Source organism: Aythya ferina (genome assembly GCF_964211825.1).
Source record: "Aythya ferina genome assembly, chromosome: 3".
NCBI lineage: Eukaryota > Metazoa > Chordata > Aves > Anseriformes > Anatidae > Aythya > Aythya ferina.
In genome coordinates this window covers 77,506,058-77,525,804 of record NC_140298.1, presented here as the reverse complement: position 1 = coordinate 77,525,804, position 19,747 = coordinate 77,506,058, and the positions used below count along the sequence as shown (strand labels likewise).

General features: G+C 39.4%; 1 protein-coding gene across 8 annotated transcripts in view; it reads right to left on the bottom strand.

Annotated features, from left to right (window-relative positions):
* PKIB (cAMP-dependent protein kinase inhibitor beta) overlaps positions 1–19,747 on the bottom strand; it is a 56,162-nt gene that overhangs the window by 18,216 nt on the left and 18,199 nt on the right. The window contains exons 2-4 of one of the 8 annotated variants that reach the window (XM_084515667.1): positions 8,559–8,718; positions 8,223–8,343; positions 5,213–5,284 (exon numbers count right to left, since the gene is read on the bottom strand). The exons of 3 other annotated variants lie outside the window; for them this stretch is intronic. The gene's annotated coding sequence lies outside the window, so the exon portion shown is untranslated. Of the gene's footprint in view, positions 1–5,154; positions 5,285–8,222; positions 8,344–8,558; positions 8,719–18,305; positions 18,329–19,747 lie in introns of those variants that run through there. 4 more of the 8 variants (XM_084515666.1, XM_084515668.1, XM_084515665.1 and 1 more) reach the window with 4 other exon arrangements.

The window sequence follows — 19,747 nt, the reverse complement described above, 5'->3', positions numbered from 1 at the left end:
ACTGCTTTTCTTCACCCTCTTCTAAAATTGTATTTTAAATCTGGATCATCAGTTCCACTTCTTTCCCCTGCTCTGTATGTTGCATTCAATCTCTATTTATGACTTAGCACATATTTTACTTCATATATAATATTTCTTCAATATCAAATGAATAATTTATCATTTTAATTTCACTTTTTGATACACATCATGTTTATTCTAATATAATTCCAATCAGTCATGTATCCTCTACAGCATACCTGTTCAGTCTTGGTAGCAATCCTGTTTACTTATTTTAGTGAAATTTCTGATAGAAAAAATCTGCCTCATTCTATGGTAACTCACCAAGAAAATAGGCTGAGATTTGAGAAATGTGTCTGCCTTTAGCCTTATAATTAAGTTAAACAATGACCCTGATTCATGAGACTTCCTAATTTTATTTACAGAATATTTTAATGTGCTGATAAAAAAAAAAAAATCAATTATAATTCACTGAAATATATACCCTGATAGTATAAATTTACATTTTGATCCTGCAGTTAGTTATGCATGTGCTTAACTTTATCTAACTGGAAGTCTTCTGCTCTTTTCATTCAAATTTGACAGTACAGAAAGGGGAATGAACTAGGAATATGCTCCGTAACCTTCAGGAATGGATCACAGGGTCAGATTTGTCCATCTCAGACTGGGAGACAGCAGTCTTCTCCAGTGGATCAGACACCTAAACATTATCTAAACCTCCACAGAAAGGCTAGTACGGTGGCACAGATAATTGAGAACATCTTGTCCCTAAATTTTCTGGGAACGAGCCGGGTACAGCCTGCTCCCATTGAACAACACTGCTGAAATTGAATTTCAAATAAATGAAGAAAATACCCCTGAACCAACAATCTCTTGAGGACTAAAGGTGGAAACAAGTAGGGTATACGATTAGCCACAGTACACGCTAAAACATTTTTTTTTGCAATTTATTTGAGATTACTTTTTTGCTCAGGTGAAGGGTTTTATCTGCAGCACTCTACTTGCTCCTGCCTCCCTATATTTAGATGACTCCTTTTTTTTTTTTTTTTCTTTGCATTTTTCCTGAAAGGATATGACTGATCACAGCGATTTATAAACTCCCTGACTTTCATGCTATTTCAGAGTGTCTCTTTTCCATTAGAGAATAGGCCTAATAGGTGAAATTCATACTAGTTATAAGGCTAAACAAGTCAGTGGAATTACACCTGGGATTCATTTGGTTTAATTTCTTTAGCCTTTCAATATACTTCCATTTTATGAAAGCATGAATCATCTCTATTACCCTCCAATGCCCTTGCTCTAGGACATTAAACAGCCTTACTATCTTAGAGCTTCGCAGTCATAGAGTAGCTCAAGAAAATAGACATATTTCAATCAAACTTCCAGTAAAATATACTAAGGAGAAGGTTTTATGGTCTGCCTGAGCTTATTCAGTAATTGAGGAGAATTATTGTCCCTTAAAAAAAAAAAAAAAAAAAAAAAAAAAAAAGTAAACTCTTAAAACCAGATCTCTACCTCCAAAGATTATTGCCTGTTGTTCAGGAACAAACACCAAACAGCCATTTCTACGGTATGTACTGAGCCAGTCAGATAATTTCCACATGGTTGAATTAATGTGTTTTAAATTAATTCAATTAAAATTACCTATAATTAAGACAGGTGGCTTTCAAAGAGTCATTTCCATTTTGGTAAATGATCCTTCAGTAAACATGCCCTTCTACCAAAACACCTGTATAAAATGCTTTAAATAAGAACCAAGAAAAACAAAACAAAACAAAACCCACCTATTTTTATATCCCAAATGATAACAAGGCTATGCAAACAACCAGTACAAATGGGACGTCTTAAAAGATGAGAGGGGAGAAAGTAAAAAAAAAAAAAAAAAAAAAAGTGCTTTTATAAATGACATGAATCAAACGTGGCTAGATCCTTCAGCTATTTTTAGCTGGAACATAACCAAGAACAGAACTTTTGTTTAACTTTCTTAATGTACGTGGGCCACTGATGCATAAGGGAAAGTCTTGCTCTTATCTGTCATACAAATAACTTTAGTTTGCAGGCCTGCATACCTATTTATCTGGATCTTTTGGTTATAAAAATTTAACAGTCAGCTTTTTCCCTTGTTTTTATTGTTATCAATTTAACATTTTTTGTCTGCTGTATTCTGAGTGAGAGATGGGCTTAATTTTGACATATCGGACCAGAGCTTTTCTCCCACAAGCCATAGCAAAATTAACAAGCAAGGCCAGTCTGAGCAAGTGTTTCACTCTTCAGAGCAGAATTGGGTGGGATTTCCTACTGAGATGGAGGCAGCTCACCACAGACACTGCGTTTGCCGTTTGACTCGCTAGCTGAAGGTGCTCTGATGCTACAGAATGACTGCCTGAAAGAAACACTTTCAAGGTGGCTACAGATTGCTTGTCTGTGCTGACATTTAGTAGCCTTAACATTTTATGTTAAACTGGAATTACCACCCTTGTGAGCTACTTGGAAGCTTTTGCATCCTCCACACAGCTGGCTGAAGTGCATACCTGTGTAACGTGTTGTGTGAGATCGGGAACTGCTGAATGCTCTCAAACAAAATTTTCCCATCTGCTAAGCTAATGACATCTTCTAAAATTTCTATGAGCTCTGAACATTTCCTTTTTTAGCTTTGCAAGCATGATCATATTACAGCCTGACACCCAACAGTATAAACTAATCTTTTTTTTTTCTTTTTTTTCTTTTTTTTTTTTCTTTTTTTTTTTTTTTTAATGCAAATCCCTCAGAAGAGGATTGTTCCCCATTTTGTCTTATTAAGCAGACAGGGAAAGAGGAAAACAGATAGGCACAATCACCAAGCAAAACTTCTGTTTCTAGACAGATTGAAACCAACACAAAGGCACTTTTGGAAGACACGTTCTACAAAGATGCATCTTTCCCAGAAACACACAGACCTAATTGCATTGCCTCACAGGAACTCCAAGGGAGTTTTGTTTGCAGAAGTATGGAGTTGAGCTTTTCAAAACAACCCCCTAGAAATTATAACTGTGTTAGTATAACTGGTGTTCTGTTTAACGTTGTTCTAGCACTCCAAACATTTACTTCTTGTTTTACATACTTCTGCATTTACTTTGTGTTAAGACCTTTTCTGAGAAGTCAAAAATATGAAGGATGCTTGCCTTGTTTTCCCATTGAACATACATCCTTAGAGATGGTGGATTTTGTTTTTCTAGATTCCAGTCAGCACTGGAGATGAGTAGAAACCTACACTTCCCTCCTGGAGTCCTATGTGAATCTGGGTAGAGAACTGTAGATGGTGGCATTTCAGGCAACTGGCTTTTCCCCACTTGTTCTTGAAGAGGCTACAAAAGGCTACAGGGGCCATGGGAGACATTTTTCTCTGATCTTCTTTGCCACATTTTATGTCTCAGTTTAGAATAAGCAGTTGCAAAGTTTATTTTATTCATGAGTTTGAGTTTTTCCTCAAACCTTCCCCCTGTCCCCTTTTAAGAAATAATTCTGTATTTTATTGGATGCAGACAAAGAGTCATGACCCTTCCACAGATCTGCATGCTGCACTTATTCTGAAACCACAGGTCACATTCTGTTCCTTATAGCGTCGACCAAACCAGTACAGATTTGTTCAACACAACAAAGGTTTAGGAGAGAGTTGATAGAAATCTCTTCAAATATCCCTCCAAGAAGTCTTGTTCATTCATTCATACTGAGGAAAAAAATAAAATAAAATGGATTTGTTGTAACACCCATCCCAAACTGTAAAGAGTCCATCAAATTCATGAAGACTGTGTGGAGACCCAATAGGCCAGGTCCAAGCCCACACATTGCTTTGTGTTCAGAGCTGTTCATGGCCAGTGCTCCCTCTGTCACAGAGAGCTCCAAAAGCCTTGCAGTGATACAAGTGTCTCTACAGGACAGGCCTGACAGCCTCCATCTGGAGGGCCACATGGGCAGTGGCTCTCCCCCCTTTCACTTCATGAAACACTCTTCCTCTCTGAAGGAGGAAGAACTGCTTCCACAGAAAAATTGTGGGTACCGTACTTCTGTACTGCTCTGCCAAGAACTCTGTAAGGCACTGACAGGCATGGCCAAAGAACAAAATCTGAATATAAATCTAGAAGTGATTTATTTATTTTATTTTATTTATTTATTTATTTATTTTTAATCTAACCACATTCATATACTAAAGAAGATTCTTACTCTGCTGTTTCAATGGAGGGGATAGAAAGACTAAAAAGACCTTCTTGATCACATGTATGTAAAACCCAGCAAACAGAAGAACATCAGAAAGGCTAGGAAATTTTAAATAAAAGGGTTCTTTTCTGCTTGTTTATTTTGTTCAAAGTGATAAGGAGACAAGCACAACTCATTAGGAATGCTAGACACTTATGAAACCTCATAAAATATTATTAAGAAAAAAAAAAAGCTTACAAGAGGTAGAGAACACAATGGTAGAATACAGCAGATGAGAGCATAACTACTCACAGGACAGCAAGAAGGGATATTGAGTATCAGAGAAACAACTAGAACATTATCTCAATTTCTGACTTTCAACTGACTGCAGCAGAATGCCAAGGGAAAGCTGAATTATGGCCAAGAGGGAAAGAAAACTTGAACACCATTCAAATATATAACAACACATCCACATACAGGAATGTCTGCCTTACAGGTAGACTTCTGGGCTTCAGCATTTCCATTTAGGTCACTTCTGGTACAAAAATAAGCTTTCTACACTCAGTCCTTAATAACAGGGTCTTAGAATGAATTCTCCATCCTCCATTAAAAGAGGCAAACTCTCCTCACTTGCTGTGCTGCTACATTCACTTCAAAGGTAGTAATTACTGCCTAGATGCTAGTTAAGGAAACAAGCTGTGTCTATTCAACAGCATTCTGCTATCAGAAGTGATAACTCAGAAGCTGTCAATAGGCAGTCACGACAACACTGTAGCATAAAAATTGCTTTCACATTTATGAGATAAATAATACTTTCCCACCCAATTGGCATCAAATGTCTACAACAACAGATATTCCAGCATGTACACATTGAGTTTCACAGCAGCCAAGAAAGCTACCTGGAAATAACCACATTGCTTAAGTTTGTATTAGCTGTCAGCTGATTTGCATGGTCAAATGGTCAGCATGGAAGAGGGTTACCTCAAGATCAGTCTGTTGGCTGATCTTGCCCAATTGTGTTCTCCAAAATGCAAAGTACCTTAAAGTTCATGGTTCATGTATGCCTTCAGTCCCACGGCACGGTCCTTCTGGAACAGGGACTAGGTATGAGCTAAAAAGAGGAGAGAGCCATCGGTAGAGCTGTATGCAGTCACTGCGAGGGACATTCAGGAAGGCAACAGTAGCTCTGGCTCCCACCACCCCTTTGAAAATAACCTGCCATCTCACAGCTACCGGAGAAGCAAATTGCCAATGGAAAAAACTCGCTGCTTTTAAAACTCAGGAGGGCTGAAACAACTTGATGTTGTACAAATAAAAAAGCTCTTGTGTGCAGAGTGTGTCAGCAGGGAAAAACAAGAAAAGGAACACTGAGGAAAAACAAACTTCTCAATCAAGGAAATGACTCAACCATTTGTACAGCGGCAAGAGAGTCTCCACCTGACATTTTTCAAGGGTCAAATACACACAAGTGGAAGGGGTGATGGGATTTTATTAACCACTGGATAGGTTTCTTCTGACACAGAGGACCCAAGCTGAGTAAAACTCTACTGCTGTAAATCCAGAGCAATGCCACAGGAGTTAAGCTCCTCTGGATGTACACCAGGGCAACTGAGATCAGGATCATCCCACAAACTGTGCATATCAGCCAATTATTTAGTTACTAAAGTGAAAAGAGCTTGTTTATAATGGGATATTTTAGTGGATATCTGTGGTACCATAATCAGTTAGCAGAAATAGAAATAAATTTGCATAGATATATACTCCTTTTGTGCACTGTCATCTCTATTTTGAATGTTTAATCTAGACATAAAAAGAAGAGAAAAAATGAAACTATATGTTTAAACAGTTATTTTAAATTAGCCTTCAAATCACTTATGTATTTATTTTAGCATACCATAAAACCACATTAAGTCTACATTGATCTACCCAAGAATTCAGCACTTCCCAATATAATGTTCTCTTCCTTATGTTCTCTCTGAGATGACCATTCTTCCCTCTGGACTTTCAGATTAAGTGGCATTACTTCATGGAACTCTGCACAAACCCAGCACAAAACCCTGACTGCAGGTACTAGTCATAAAAAATTACTCTCCAGGAAGTTACTAGAATAGTAATTCAAAGATCAGCATTTTGAAGTAGATAGGAGTTTGTTATGGAGAGAATATTGTATTTCAAAATGCTGCAAAATCAATTGTACCACTTCTCCACCACCACCTCAATGTCTTTGCAAGAGGAATTGATACAATAAAAAAGAATACATTTACAAGACAAATTGCAGTCTTCCCTGTAGCTTTTAGCACTCTGTTAAATTAGTTTTCTTCTTGTGCTTGTCAATTATGCCTACGTTATTGGTTTTGCTTAATTAACATAATCCAGAAAACTTCAGCAACATAACTATTCTTGGACACTGGTTATGAGATATGCTTCATTTATTTTACTAGTATAGTTGTAAAACAGCAGGAATGGGGGTCTACCTAAGATCCAGAATCTGAAAGGACTAGCATCAGTCAAGGGAAACAGTAAATGGCATGTATGACAGTCACACCTACCTGTGCTGCAGGAGCAGAAAAGTACATGGTTGCCATCATGCTGATACACATACATAGCCCAGCTCTGGAAATGTAATAGCTAGAGCTCTGTTAGTCCCCCTTTCAACCTATTTTCTTTCCTTATACCTTCCCTTACCACCTCCTTCAGTAAATCGTGCCTGGTGTCATTAGGGAACCACAGAACTGCAAATGTTTTCTCAGGGTAAAACATTCTCCCATTCCAAATTTGTTGTTTACCTAAAGCCTGAAAATCGTGTTTTTAACTCAGTTGCTATATTACTGGACAAACAGTTGGTACAGTCAGTGTTCTGAACCACATCCTCAGCCTGAAACACTTTCTTTGCACACATGCCCTTTCAAACTTGACATTTCATGTGTTGATTTTAGCTGCTTTATAGTTACCTAAGTGCTGAGGAGAGGAAGAAAACAACACGCACACATAAAAGGTCTGTTGATGGCTTCTCTCTTTTCTATTTTAAAGTTCAAAAGCATACATATAATACATCTTTTCAGCTCTACAGGGTTTTCACTAGCTAAAGGATAAATTTTTTCTGAGCTGTTACTGCAGTTGCTGAAACTGTGACTCAGCAACCAGTCTCACCCTTAGAAGTTTGGCAAATGGCTTGATGCCAGATAAACTATTATCCATCTAACAGCTTCCTCATAAATAGCAGGATGCTCTAATGCAAGCTTGCATTCTACCTGTATAAGGACAGATTTTATTTGCTGTAAATCCAGGTAAACTTCACTGGTCTTGCAATGCTGAAAGCATTCAGAATCTCCCAAGCAACATGATGTTTGGGCTGTGGAAAGTCTATTCTGACATACCATCACTAATTAAGGAAGAATTTTACAATTCTTGTTTCAAGAAACTTATTTTCCAAATAATACTGCTGAGACTTTTCCTTGCTGGCTTTTTCCATAGTAAGAAGTTGTACTTAGTCATTTTTTAAACAGATGAAGAAAGTTCTCAACTTAAGTTGCTCAAGCTCAGTTAAGTCTGTACTACTATATGCCAACCAAGCTATCTTGTACAAAGTCTGTAAAGAAATTAAAATTAGACTATGAGATACATAATTGATGTCCAGAATGCTCCTATTTTTATAGATGAAATGCTTACCAATGCATATAAAGACCTTTTCAGGTTATCTGTAATTAGCATTTATTTTGTATTATTAGGTATGGATACTGCTGTTGATGTACAGCTCCTACACCAGTGTCTGAAGACATGTCATCCAAATTCTTTTTCCTCCAAATGCCATTCCAATGGCTATTAAGGTAAGGTGACTAAAGATGAAAATAAATCCCTCTAAATTTGTCTGGATATGGAACTGTTCAGGCTCATACTACAGCTGATGAAAAAAAATCCAGCCAAACAAAAGAAACAGCTTCTCTCTAAAGTGAATAAAGATGGGTGTAAAGCTCACTGTTAGCCATAAGCAAAAGCTTTTTGTGGACTGTCACTATGAAGGTCCAGTACTGTCCCTGACCCCATCTTGCCTCATTTCTTGTTCCACAGACCACAATTCTTTGCAACATCTGGGACTGGATTCTTCCTCCTTCTTCAGCAAAGAGCATGTGTACACATTAGATGGGTGCCACAATACTTGAGGTACCCGTCCTGCAAGGTAGAAAGAAACCAAACCATGTAAGTAGATGCTGAAGCATCTACAAAGACTTGATGCTTCAGAAAACCACTTCAATCTACAAAGCTCACACATGAAAGGAAAGGCACCTGGAACTAAACAACTGATAATAGCTGGGAGAAGGGCATGCCTAGGGATTCTACCCATTGCAAGGAAGTTGGGTTGCCAGGAAATACCTCCATCTACTCACCAGCAACTTCATCAGATGAAGAAATAATCACCTCTGCAATGACTCCTTCAAATCACCAAGCAGAGCTCTGTCCTGTTGAAAAGGTGCCCAGACGAGGAGACCTAGGGCTCTTAAGGAAAACTGGCTTCATCTTCTGTTTCCTAGGTGAATGCTTTGCTCACTAGGGAAAAAAATAAGCTGAGCAACAGCACTTTCCACTGTGCAGAAGATAATGGAGGTATTCTAAATTAAATTCTGTCTTTTTGAAGTCAACTAAGTTTTGCCACCATCTTCACACTTTAACATCTAATGCAATGCTTCTTTTAAGGGAAAAAAATAAATATGTCACAGAATCTGGGGTCAGGGCTCTCATTAGTCAGGCTACCACTTGAAACACAGAGGGAAAATATTATGCTTGAAGCCTAAAGACTGCTTCTGTAATTTATGCAGTGACTGATTCTTATACAAGAAGAGCAAGCCCTTGGTGTCAGTGCAAGGTTCACAATCCCCAAATTTCCAACAGAGTCCTTTAATGACTGTGCTCATTTCGTCCCCACAAATCATGGATTCTTACATGTCTTCTTTTCCAATTATCTCTCAAATGGATGGGGAAAAAAGCGTTCACAGAAATGAGCTGTTAGTAAAACCAAAACAAAATTAAAGTAAAACCACTGTGTGTTTATTTAAGTAAGACTTGACACTAAAAGCATTGACCAAGGAACTGCTGAGTATTTCTCTGAAAGAGTATTTGCTTTGCATTGCCAATATTATATTGGCAAAGTAGGAAAAAGAAAAAAGTATTAAAAAAGTATATAAACAGAAAGCACTAAGAGGACCACGTCCTCTCAGTCACATCCCAAGTTAATCACTGAATTTGAACTCAGCAACTGCTAGGAAAACAGTGGTGACAAGATGTCAAGGCACGTATAACTAGATGATACAAAGCAACTTTCAATAGACAAACTCATGAACCTACCTACCTGTCTACTTGAGGCCCTATGTTTTCTGGGAGAGACTCTTTGCTCTCCTTACTGTCAGCCAGTCTAGCAAATTTCAGTTTCAGAAGTAACATTTGGGGGGAAAAGATGCATTATCAAAGATTCAAGAATGTCCCAAAGTGTCTATTATATACTTCATCATAATTTTAGAAGCACTGCGTGTCATTAATCAACATTAGAAATCTGACTTTTGAGTCCTTTCATTTTAGGAAAGAAAATAAATTCTGCAATTTTCTTAACTATATTTCACATTTATTATCAAGTCATTATTTCAGGCTATTCCTGGGTACATTTTAGATGATGTCTTCATCTCTTCCCATTCTGTATGGATTCTAACTTTGCTGCTGAAAAAAAAAACATGAACTTTCTGAGCTTTTCCCAAAGTCTGCTGAAGGGAGGAAAGAATTAACATAATTAGGAAAAACACAAGCTAGTTCAACTTCATCCTGTCTAGTCTTATAAAATAATTCTGCATATGAAAATGAATTATGGTCACCACTTCCGGGACAACTCAAAAGCCTAATTAAAGAAAAGCAAGGTATCCTACATGACTTTGCTGAACATTTTACAGGTAGATGTAGTGAACGAGACAAGAAGAAAGGGCAGGGGTCAGGGGGAAGGTGGAAGAAAATTCTGGTAGTTTCTCAGACATCATGGTCTGCTTATGCTTGTTTCTGAATATCAAACAAACAAATTTCAGGATATCCTAAAATGTCAGTCTCCTGGGGAAGAAAAAGGAGCAATCATTTCAAACCAAAGAGTTTCCTGTTTGGTCAACCACTTACATGTCCTGGTTAAACACCTCTTTTATGGAGACAAGGTAGGGTTTTTCTCAAAGAAAAAGTCTGTCAACATCTCAAAAACAGCACAACTTTTATCATGCCTAGGCTCAGCTGGAGGAGATCAGCAATGATATTTTGCATTAGTGGTAGACCTCTAAGAGTGGCATAGGACATGCAGCCAGGAGGAGATATCTGGGACAGAGCCAGAAGCATAGGATAAAGCACGGCTGAAAACTTGGTGATATATAGTAACAGAAAAACTGTTGAGGTTGGAAGAGACCTCAGGTCATCTGCTTCAATCTTCTGCTCAGAGCAGGGTCAACTATTCAGAGCAGTTTGTTCAGGGATTTGTACAGTCATGTTTTGAATATGTCCCAGAATGGAGACACCTTTCCAAGGATGGAGACTCCACAACCTTTCCGGGCTACCTGTGCCAGGGCTTAACTGCCCACATGGTGAAAAGTTTTTCCTTACCTCCAGTCAGAATCTGCCCGGTTCTAGTTTATAACTGTGGTTTCTTATCCTCCCTGCTGTGCAACTCTGTAAAGAGCCTGGTTCCATCTTCTCAGTAATCACTTGTACGTATAGGAAGGCCAGTCTGAGATCCCCCTAAAGTCTTCTACAGGTTGTTCCTGCCCCAGACTTTCAGCTTCTCTCCATAGGGTAAATGTTCCTCAACTTGATGGTCTCCTGCTCCAGTTTATCAACATCCTGCTTGTAAGGTAAGGACAAAGCTGGACACATTCTTTCCAGACATAGTCTAACAAGTGCAGCCTGGTATTTCATTACACCTTCCTTGCCACCAGCATGCTCTGCTGAGTATGTTTATCTCCTTGTAGCCAACACACAAAGCAGGATTAGGATGGTCACAGTCACAAAGAGTTTTCAGGTTGAACTGCTCACCGCCACAGGTGTGCAAAAGCCAGGGAGCTATCAACCGAAGCAGCATGACTTTGCATTCTAAGAGCCTCTGTCCTTCCAAAACTGGGCATAGCACCAGATTTTCTGTTAGGCAGAGCATTTGATACTCCAAATCAGGCATCAAAAATCAGCTTTGTTCTTCTGAATGGGGCTGGCACCGAGACTAGTTTCCAGATGGTTTTCTGTTGTGTGTTTCTATTACATAGAGGAACACAGCAAAATCAGAGGAAAAAGCCTTTTCCAGAGAGAAGCAAGAAATCAGGGAAACTGAAGTAAAAATGTGAGGGCTAAGGCAATAATTAGTAAATTAAGTCACTTCCTGTGTCGCTTTTTTCTCAAGTAAGGAAACAGCTGTGGAAGCTCTCACTTCATGCCAAACAAATCAGTGCTTGACTCTCCGATCTGTAGTAGCCTTGGCTGGCATTTTCCAGTCTCATTTATACAGTTATATGCAAAGCAGCCAATTACCATGCTTATTATATCTTTATTGACAAAAATGGTCTTTGAAAGGACAGATGCTCTTGTTTACCATCCCCTTAGATTTCAGACTCCATACCAGTGTTTGTACTCTATGCTACACCAAGTCTGCCTTCTTTTGCTCTTTATCTGCTTTTGATATTTAATTTTTCAAACAGCTTGATGCCTGTATTAGGGACTGGTTTGAGTGTTTCCATCTTTGAATGTGTTTCTTACAGCTCACTGATCTCAAATTCATTGATGAATATCATTAAAACTCAATGGGAGAGATCAGTTTAAGAATTTGACCCCTGTACTAATTCTGGCTTCTAACAGAAGCTGAGTATGGCTGAAGGGCACACACCTAATAATACAGTAGCGACAGAACAAAGCTGAGTTAAAGGACTGCTGACATCACTCACCTTTAGCTATTTAACTATATTCCATCTATTTATTGTATTAGAGACCACTTTCTGCTTGGCAAAAGACAACTCAAACACAATAAGGGATAATGTCAAATCAATGAACTGAACTGCAGTGCAATATCAAATCAAATGCCATTTTTACTCCAAAGTTGTAGCACTATTCTTCACTGTACCACATAGCTCCAATCCACCAAGGCACTCAGTGAAATGATTAATTCTTGTAGTTGGATGCTTAAAACCACATACTTAAGCCGTACAGCTGGGGCCATAATTGCTTATTTGATCATGTTTTCTAATTTTATCTTTCAAAATAGCAATCACAGGCTTAAGAGAGACCACTAGAAACAAGAGGTCCAAATATTCACCTTTCTACTCTTATCTCTAAAAAATCCTGACTACTTTTGACTTCTACAGACATTGGAGAGAGATGAAGTTACTTAACAACAGTAGCAGTTAAGTTATTAAAAGCAAGGATCGAGCCTTACTAAAACTGCAGGAATTTTCAAGCTTTCATCAGAAAAGTTTCTGGCATTATTAAACTCTAGGAAAATGTTTTCTATCAGTGGACCTTTCCCTGACATCTGAACTCCTGTACCAAGCTGGTACGCTGACAGACATGCAGTCATGGCTTACAGCCCAAACCCTCTGAGGAGACCACAAGGGCAATGAAATCCCAAGTCATGAAAAACAGGATTCACTTTGCAGCTCATCCCATCCTGCCTATGGGCAACCACGGAAGACCAAGCCCAGAGCTCCTTGCAGCTACCGAGAAGCAGAGTGGGGTAGAGGAATTGGGGCAGAAAGGCATGGTACTGTCTGATGCCACGGCTTCTTCACCCTATGCCTCTTGACCACAAAGCCATGTCATGGTTTCCTCACTTCTTACCATCCTGCCTCTTTTCCTTCCATCTTACTGATGCAGAATTCAAGCTAATAAGCTATTATTCTTCAAGTGAACTATAAATGGCTTGAAGCAGAAGTCCAGGATCTACAGGCTGTGGAATCCAAAAGATCAAGCCAGAAGACAAGCACTGTGCAGGCAGAAGGCCAATTGCAGGGTTAGGGGCACAAGTTAAAAGTTTATGAACAAGAGTAACATTACTGCTGGCTGAACTGTGAAAAGGCAAATCTGTGGCTGCAGTGCTAGCGCCTATGAAATACAAAGTGTTAGCAAGAAACATTTTGAAGAGCAAGGTAATTTAATTTTAATCACCGGTCAGAGATTTGGGGAAGGCTTGAGAAGGGGGAGTTTTGGGCTTTCCATGTCCGCAGTGCAACCATGGAGATGCTAACATGGAAGTAAACACTTTTATTGACAGGACCTAGCACAAGGTGGACATAAGTAGAGCCACATAGATGTCACCAGAGCACCTCTGGGGCAGATCTGGTAGCCTGAGACACAGAGAAAGACACAGACTCAAAAGGGGCTGGAGGAATGTCAGTCGAAATGAAAGTCTTGTCTTTCCTCTTAGGCTGGTGGAGCTGATCCTGCCTGTCTGTCACACAGAAAGGGAGAGGGGACAGCAATCTCCTCCAGACACCGGTATGTAATCTTGGTGACTCACAGTCAGCAAAGTCACACAGACAGACCTCAGTCTGAGTGAGGCTGTAGACTATTTCCGCACAGGTTATCATACTGTGCACAGGATTTTTTTAAGTGCAATTATAGTCTCTGACATCCTATCTAAAAAGAGTTATCACCATAGTAACACTGAAATCAGACGGCTTGGCACACCTGATACTAATCAATCTTGAAAACATCTTTTTAAAGAAACAGGCTCCTGGAAAACTGCAGATAGAGGGTTCTTTTCTCTACCAAGAAGATGCCCTCTTATAACAAAAATGGAAACTGTACATTATAATCTTCTCATTCCTTCATTCAATCCTAATACTTATTTATCAGTTTAAAAAATGAGTATAATATAAAAAGGGCAGAAGGGCAGTGGTTCTGTACTGAAAAGAGTGACAAACAATGAAGTACAGCTGGCATGTAAATGGTATGTTGCACTTTGTCCCTTGAACATTAACTGTGACTTCTGAGAATATAATTTTAGCTGAAATAAAACATGAACATTCCCACTGTAATGCCTCTTCAGCTTTCCAGGATTCCAGCTTTCCCCTCAAGTGTTAAAAAAGCAGAAAATTTGTCAGCTCTTCCTTTTTTCTTTCACAGCTTGCAATTTACTTCGGTTGATTGGAGTTGCGTTCCTCTGCATGGGTAAAAAATCCTGAAGCAAAGCATGTTTAAGGAAATGATTTTTGCAGTCAGTTTGCAGAGCAGGCTGCTGGGCACCACAGCTTCCTGAAGTGCCTTCTGCCATGGGCCCTCCGGACACATCCAGCATCCAATGCACCGATGAAGCTGCTGATGTTTGTGTGGTTTTGTTTCTAATTGGTTTGTTTTTATCTCTGCCCTAGCAGCCTGCTGCTGTGCCTGTTTCCACAGCCTGCTGCCTTTCATTATTCTAGCAAAGCCACTGCTAAAGGCAGATGGAAATAATTCCAGCATATAACCCATGCACAAAGTTCAACCAGCCTCAGCAAGTTAGCCCTGCTATTTCTTATTTGATCCTATCCCAATTATCACTGCATTTTGAAAGCCTACCACTTCTTAATTTTCCTTCAAAAAGACTTTCTGTTCAGATGGTTTCCATCTTTGTCACCTTCCATTCATCTATATTTTATTTTTCAAGTAAGTCACTGCTGTAATCACTTGCTGTGACAGTGCCTCTCTTTTATTAGGCATGATTTCAGAACAGAAGAGCCATTGAATTTGCCAATGCCATTGATTGACAATAGCTGGATATCTATCTACCGTAATACTAGTAACAAATTTGCTTAGAAATTCTTCCTCCTACATTCATCCTGGAGATGAGTGTAAGAACATCATGAGTAGACAACGTATCAGCCTAAGGAGGTAAGGAGACATCCTTTACTAAGCCTGCTGAAGCCTGTCCCCCCTTTGCCATTCTCTCAGTGCTGACCCACCAGAACAGATAATGTGCACACGAAGTATTTGAGCTCCTCTGGGTGACTGTGCACTGAAATAGATTTGAAAAATGCTTCCACAACTCATTCCCAGAGAGACAATCGTATCCAGGACTGATTAACTTCCTAAATCATTAGATGACCACTTAGAAAAAAAAATTGCTCTTTTCACTTTTAAGAATGTTATCAAGATTTTTATAATAAATAAAGTAGCTTAGTACTTAGGACAAATATATATAAGGCAGATATTAAGATAAGCACCTCTTTATATCACTTTGCACATATCACAACTGAAATGTGAAACCATAAAAAGGTATTTGTTTTGCCTAGATAGGAAAAAATTTCAGTTGCCTCCAGTTTTAGCACACTGTTGGCCTCTTTCCTACAGGTGTGCTCCAAATCCAAAACAAGGAACAGAGATAGAACTAAGCTGCTGGCTGTTTTGAAGCTAGAAAAATAAAGGGAATTACTGATATGTAAACATTTGCAGCAGAATGTTAACACACATCATTAAAGTTAAAGTGCCAATTTGGTGAAAAGCAATCATCTTTGTAGTTCACTTGTACAAATGAAGTTCTGCAGTAATTCCCCCAAGATGTTGCCATGCAATACCTGAAAGCTGTATGAGGTATTTGTGCTATCTGCAGCACTTCAGAAACCAGCATAGGTGGTCATGAAGCTCTATTATGCAGAAGGAAGCTGGGCTACACATCTGCTCTCATAGAGCATGGATGTTAAATTTATTCAGCTGCACTTCTGACTCGTCTTGTGGCATGATGCATTATTCTTCATCAGAACAATGGATCCCAACAGGTAGAAACGTTTGTTCTGAAATCAAAATTAAGAAGCCACTAACAGTTAACTGAGTTTCAAGCTATGGCATGGCCCGAATACAGTTTTCAAACTGCACTGGAATCAACTGCAGAAGAGAAGCGCTGATTTTGGTGAGGATCAAAGACCATAATTTGATTAGATCAGTTACCTTTTGTAAAGATAAGTGGCAAGGGAAATTCAGGAAAGTGCAAATGAGTTGTTACAGCAAGTGATAAAGCTGCATATAGCCTCCTGGGCTTTATCAGCTTATTGGAAAAAACTAAAACCCCATCCTTCCCAAATCCTTAGTTTAAAGGCAACAATGTAATCTATATAGTGAAACACAAAGAAAAAGTCTACCCTCGACCTTAAAGAGTTTAGCTGTAAATAACCATTTACCACGCATTTCAGCCTGGGAGGACTTCCTGCTCCAGCACCAAGGAAAAAAACAGTTAGGGAACAGGATACCACATTATATGTTGATTCATTATTTTCCCATATTCACTTATAAATCAGGGATCACCACAAAGAAAGGTGAAGGTCAAAACACCTCATGAATATTTCCATGACCTTCTCTAGCAGATCATTTTATGCTTTTGCTGACTTCAAGATCACAAACTCCACTCCTATGCAGCTGACTCAGGAACACTGTAGAAGTCAACAGTACTGTAGTTTTGCAATGCATGCTAAACTGATACTTTCTGATAAGGCTGTCTTTCTTTAATACTGTCCTTATGCATATGAGCTTCAAATATCAAATATCACACTGTGGACATGACTTGCACCTTTTATTTATTTATTTATTATTTTTTCCCAGTGCTGTCTTAGAAATACAATCTTTATGTAAGTACTTCTACTCTGTGACTTTTTTATCCCCTGATGTTCTGAAGAATAAATAACTATAATAAATTGCTTGCTAAAGATTCATTTGTACAAGAACAGACATCAAACTACTATCTGATAGCATATTTTCCTTTTGTACTAGTGTAAAACTGCAGTGAAATGATATTGGCATGATAAACATTTGGCCCATAAAAAGCAAACAAAACTAGAACTGTGGAACAAACAAAGTCAGTCAGTTCCCCTTTCATTTTCAGAATTGCCTCCCTGGCACCTATGTCAAAGACTCTATTCTCCTAGCCCAGTTTTAATTTCTGAGCCTCAGTACTATCCCCTAGAAGCAGTTGCTCACTTTTTTCCCCTCCGCTTTCTGTGCCTCAGAGAAGAGCAAAAAGCAAAGACAGAGCTTGGCTTCTCTGACAGGATTTGCCTTCATCCTGTGATAGATGATGCTGATGTTGTACTGGGATTTGGTTGCTGTTTTTTTTTTTTTTTTTTTTTTTTTTTTTTTTTTTCCTTGACTTAAACTTGAAAAACATCAAAAACAACAACATCCCTCTAAAGCATTGAGGAAGAAGGGCACCAGCTCAGCCCACTGCTGTAACTCAGCCTGAAGCTGTCTGAATAGCCTCAAGAACATTTGAGGACAGAGACATGCCTCCTAACAGAGGATTTATGGTTTTCATTTACCCGGGATTTAGAAGGAGCAACCACTACTTACTTACCAACTGTGAAATGTCAGAGGAATTGCTGCTACCAGCCAGAGCCCACATTCCTCTTCTCCAGCCATACCACTGAAGGGCTGCAGCAATATTAGGGTGTGACAGCCACCAGTCCCTGACAAAAGGAGCAGACAACCAGGAGCAGCACAGATGTGACCTGCCAGCCCATGCAAGGCTCCCTCTGGCAGCTGGGACTTGCATCTTGGGCACATGTGTGTGCCCCCAACTCGCATTCCCAGGACAGCTAAAAGCAGCACTGTGCAGAGCTCTGGAGCCAGCTGGCAGGTGTAACGAGAGGTATGTCCAGGCCACCTGGTTAGCCCTCCCCAAAGTACGGGGGCATCCCTTTTTTTTGTGTCGTTCTTTAGATCTTTGGTGTGCATGGTTTAGGACTCCTTCTCCACTCCCACCCCCTTCACTTCTGTCTTTTCACAAATAATTTGACCTGTTCAGAGTAAAATGGAACTTTCGGGGGATTTGAATGTGCTAAATGACAAATACTCGGAGCGTAGCTTTGAGGACCCAGATGTCTGATTCACGCATCATGGAAAGTCATGACAAATGTCACTGCACTCTCCAGACACTAACCTGCCACTGTTTTCCTGAGATAGCCTGGCCTTTCACAGTCATTCTCCAGATAAAATGTAAAAGGTTACTGACATGGCAACAAAAGAAGACATGTCATATTATAGCTGCTCTTATGTTTTTAGAGCATGCTCTGTTTTCAGAATGAATCAGAACCAAACTAGGCCAGTGAAAGCATCTCCACTCCTAACTCCGGCTTCTTTTGGAACCAGGGGTGAAAGAAACTCCGAACACTTACCTCTCACATGCATCCACTCCTTGTCCAGACTGTAGACTGGAGAAAAGTAACCCAGAGGAGACATGTCTGTCCCATCATACATGAAAAGAGCTAGCTGATAGACAACAGGTTAATGAAGTGCTTGTTAGAGAGGCCCCCACAGTTCAGCCCTCGACATAACTACCATTTGGCTCATTATGCCTTCGGGTTAGTTTGCATCCTTATTAGGAGCCAGCCTCCAAAGTGCTGGTCTCTGCCAAAAGGCATTTTATGCCAGCTAAGGAAGGCCACAGGCTTGCTGGCCAGGTAAAGCCCTGCAGCAGGCGAGGGACCAACACTTCAGCCTAGGGGCAGAGCTTTCGCAGGCTTCCTGCCTGCTCACATGACAGCAAGCACAGCATCTCTTCGGCTGCAAGAGAGGACAACTTGTTCTTTCCTCTAAAATATGTAAATATGGTGTGGATTCAGTCTGTGCAGTGCTTTTACAGAGCATCTTTAACATGCAGGCAGAGCAGTTTTAGAGATTCCACCATCCTTTTTGTGAGAAGTTGCTACATGGTCTCTCCAATGCAAAAAAATCCTTTATCACAGTTCCCACCTGACCCAGTATAGTTATGCTGATCTGGATGTCAGTGTTGCAAGCTTCAGTGGTGTACCTACATAGTCCCTGGAGGCTTTGAAGAAAAAAAAAAAAAAAAAAAAAAAAAAAAGAGGCTTCTATGTTAAAGAAATAAAGATATGAAGTTAACATGGGTTGAGTACCAGATCCAACTTACACTGAAGTCTGAAGGCAGAGACTTTCCAGGATCTCAGAGTCAGGACAGGACTCAAAGAGAGGGCTTCCAGCATCAGAGAGTTCTGCCTTTAGGACATCTCTGAATCTTAAGAAGAAGCACAACTACTTATTTCTCCTCATTCAGCCTATGCTGAACATGAAGGATATTGGCAGGCCTGATTTGCACACTGTAAACCCACATTTTAGAAGTTTATCTTTCAAAAACGTATGCAGCTTATCAATTTCCACATTTTTACCATTTCCAGACAGAAATATGCAGGCTTTACATCAGAACAGATAAAAGAGGTTAATTCAATTTCTGATCTCACGTTGCAAACTATTAAGCTACACAATTTGTGTCATGAGCATTATCTACAGTGAAATAAGGGGAAAAAATGTATTTCATGAGTTCTGCTTTTATCAAGTCTTAACAAAGATGTCTACAGTTGATAGGTAGGTTAATCTTATGCTTAAGCCACATCCACTTACAGTTGTGGCTCCTTCCTCTACCAGTTACTTGCGTAACCAAAGAGCACTCTACTGCTTCAAAGCAAATTTCACAGCTGCCGAGAGAAAAAAACCTTTTTAATACCTTGTGTTACTACTACTTACTCATAAGTATTTCAGACTCTTGAGATATTTAAAATCTGTTTGCAGTATTCAGGAATGAGCATTCTGAAAAAGGTTG